This window comes from Phocoena sinus, chromosome 1 (assembly GCF_008692025.1).
Source record: "Phocoena sinus isolate mPhoSin1 chromosome 1, mPhoSin1.pri, whole genome shotgun sequence".
In the NCBI taxonomy this organism is placed as follows: Eukaryota; Metazoa; Chordata; class Mammalia; order Artiodactyla; family Phocoenidae; genus Phocoena; species Phocoena sinus.
In genome coordinates, this window is record NC_045763.1 from 97803998 (window position 1) to 97807550 (window position 3553).

At 47.9% G+C, this 3553-nt stretch overlaps 1 pseudogene; it reads right to left on the bottom strand.

The window, feature by feature from the left end:
• Nucleotides 1–1700: 1700 nt before the first annotated feature.
• LOC116756789 lies at nucleotides 1701–2710 on the bottom strand (annotated as a pseudogene).
• Between the last annotated feature and the right edge of the window lie 843 nt (nucleotides 2711–3553).

Below are 3553 nucleotides of genomic sequence, written 5' to 3' on the forward strand. Positions count from 1 at the left end.
GCCTGACGGGGGGCGTCCAGAGGGGAAGAGGTAGGCGGGGCTGGCATCACACGGCTTGGCTCCCTGGTCAGGAAAAAGGCGGGCAGAGATCAGGAGTTCCTTTCTTAACAGATGACAGCTGCTTTGCATTAATTCATCTGCTTCATAGAGATCACCTGGAGGTGAGGACCCACAGCAGAATGGCTGCGTCTCCCCAGGAAAATCCCACGGGCGGAACTGGTCTAGGCACCAGATGACAGTCAGTTCCTTGTGAGGGCCCTGTTTTCTGACTTCCCTGTTGATGGAATCTCTTGTCCTGCTCTAACATGGGCTTCTGTTAGTTGACTGGTTCCTGTTGCCTTGGCAACAGTGGAGGAGGTGGCTGCAAATGGCTGTTAAGTCACTTAATCAACTGTGACACACAGGCACCCTGCCAAACAGGGGTGGTTACAGCTATGCCAGACTTCGTCACTGCCTAAAACTTAATGTGGCTAAGATGGTCATAAACATGCACGGAGCAGGCCAACAGGCCCCCAACAAATACATCTTGGTTGATTGATTTCAGAATCATGAAGACATTATATTATGTCGCTTACAGTTTTATCCCTGAGTTTATTTTGTTATATTCAAGACCTTGGCAAACCAGTAATTTCCATAGAAGGTGTATGGCCAGGCTATCCCCCCAGTCACCCCATTCCTGGGCTCTTCATAAGGATTTATCAATAACAACGTATCCGTTCTGTTTGGGCTGTTATTATGGTTCTATTCTGAAACATCCTGTAGTGGTTATTTTTTGGAAACATCATTTGGCTCATAATTTCTTAGCAACAGAATTGAGGGCTAACAGCCGATGTAACTCCAAGCGAGATGATTGTACCTCGTGCGTGGGCAAATAAACCCACAGCAGCCAAGTCCAAGCACTCTCTGATTATGGGTTTCATTGTTTTAGGTCATCGAACGTCACCAGCACCCACCACGAGTCAAGCTTGCTTTGTTATATGCCTGAGAGCATTTGCTGTGGCGGCCACGCACCCAGGGTGCGGGAGAAGTTTCAGTCACCAGGTGCCCAAGGCCGTCGTCACAGCCTCGTCTCCTCCCGGTACAGGTCCCAGACTGTGTGTCTGACTTGGAAGAGGAGGAGGGTGGGGCAGTGGCCCCTCACTCTGTGCGTGCCTGCACATCATGTCTTCACAACCCGCCCTGTGCAGCGGTATCAGGACTGTCCTGCCGTGTGACAGCCGAGGAAGCGGCAGTTCAAGCAGGTGAAGCCACCAGCCATGGCCACAGTTTGGCAGAGGCAGGATTGGAATCAGGACCTGTCCAAGCCCCCAGCCTCCATCCTTTCTTTGTTTCCTTCCATCCTTGCTTCCTTCATGTCTTCTTTTTCTTTTTTTAATAGTCAGTATCCTTAGTTCAAGGGCTCCTATTGCAAACATAAAACCAAACATGGGCTTTGATTCTGTGAACCTGAATTCACACATCTAGGAAGAGAAAAGCAAACTGTGATCCATGTACGTGGATGAAAACCAAAGGATCATGGCTAATCACATTGGAGTTTTTCTTGCTGTTGTTGTTTGTTTGTTTGTTTTTTGGCCCCTCCGCGCAGCATGCGGGATCTTAGTTCCCCGACTGGGATGGAATCCGTGCCCCCTGTGGTGGGAGTGCAGAGTCCTAACCACTGGACTGCCAGGGAAGTCCCTCACATTGGAGTTGTAAAATTTCTACAGCCTAGAACCCAGAAGCCACAGGTCTTATAGGTCATTCTGGATGTCCCACGGGGTATCTGTACTTTTCTTGAGTTGAGCAAACTTAACAGCCTTCAGCTTCTGGTTGATGACACTGGTTAGCCCCCGAGCATTAAGGATATATGAACAGCTCTGGAAGACTTCGTTCTCAATGCCATGCATCCCCTTCACCATTGTTGACACTGGTTGAATCCTGGATAGATTTTTCACCATGGATTCAATGAGATCAGTCACATTTCATCCAATAGACCAGCTGGTTATCCTTTTAGCTTGGTGATTTCACACGCACTTTCCACCACTGTCTTGCACGCTTCCTTCCGATTTTCATCATTGCTGTTCTTTCCCATTTCTGGACCCAGTTCCCGGAGAGAAACGCTGGCCACATATACTCCAAACAGCCACACTTGAGTTGCCATGTTCTCTCCAAATCCATCCACGACAGCTGCTGGCATGAATGCCAAGTTTTCAGCCATAAAATAGTGAAACCTAGCAGAATCCACATTTGACACCCACTTTCAATCACGCGATGCTTAAGTAATCCGCTTTCCAGGTAACGTATGTGAGAATATCCACTGGGCTGGAAACCACAATTATGATGCAATCAGGACTGTACTCGCTGATCTGAGGAACAAAGAATTTGAAGACAACATTTCTCTGCACCAGACTAAGATACTCTCTCCTTCTCACTGGCGCATACTTGCAGCTACCCTCACAACCTCTGAACTGGCAACCACAGAGTAAACTGTATCTGCCACAAATTTAGGTGTCTGAAGAAAGAAGTCCCCATGCTGCGGATGCATCCTTTCTACTTTGAGTTCATCTTTTCAAGCATCCACAAAGGCAAGTTCATCAGCCAGGGACTTTCCCAGAATGCAGATGTCACATGCCATACCTACATGTCCAATACCCACTACAATGATTTTAGTAATGGGGACTGTTGCCTCTTCTGTGACCAGCGCCATCAGTTTTTCCTTAAGAGATGCCATTGTGTACAGGAGAGAGAAGGCTTTGGGGACAGGTGTAATGGTCGTGCCAAGGGTACAAGGTCAGCCATGTGTCTAGCCTCCTCTCTTTCTGTTCATCCTGTTCACGCATCCAAGTCCATAGGAACAGCTAGGCCTTCGTGAGATGTGTGATCTCCATAAGGCTGTTCCCCAGAGTGTAGCACATGAGGGCCATTGCCGCACGCCAGGTCCACAGGGGAGCCACTGACCCCAGCATTCACAGGCAGTGTGGGGCCTGCCTGCCACTGGGGCTCGTAATCCCTTTTTTATTTTGGTCCCTCCCCAAGGCTGAGACCCTGGTTCTCCATGGTAGGAATGCAAATTAAAGTAATAACGACCACTTATTACTATGAGCCAGGAACTTGATTTATATGCCTCTATTCACTCCTTAAAACTTTATAAGGACATTTACAGATCAGGAAGTTGAGGGTCAGAGTAGTTGAATGACTTACCATAAGTGTCATAAAACAGGTTCTTTTGGTGACACCCACAGTCATCCTCCTCCCCTTCCCACAGCTCTGTTACTCATGAGTGGAGCTGGCTTTACTGAGCAACCCCTGATGCTTATGCTCTGGGTCCCCTTACTCACAGCTGCCCCTTCCAAGCCCTGGAAATCTACTCATATGGCCACATATCTTTGTGAAATTTGAATAAATAAGATGTTTTAATTTTCATCTTCTAGAGGAGAGCCTCCCTCAGGTTCCACAGAACCCGGATCACCTGTTCATGAGTGTACCCCTTAAACATCCTATCTAAAATTTGCTTCTTCCTTCTGTCTCCTTTCCCTACTTTATTTGCTCTCCTTGGCACTTTCACTAACACACC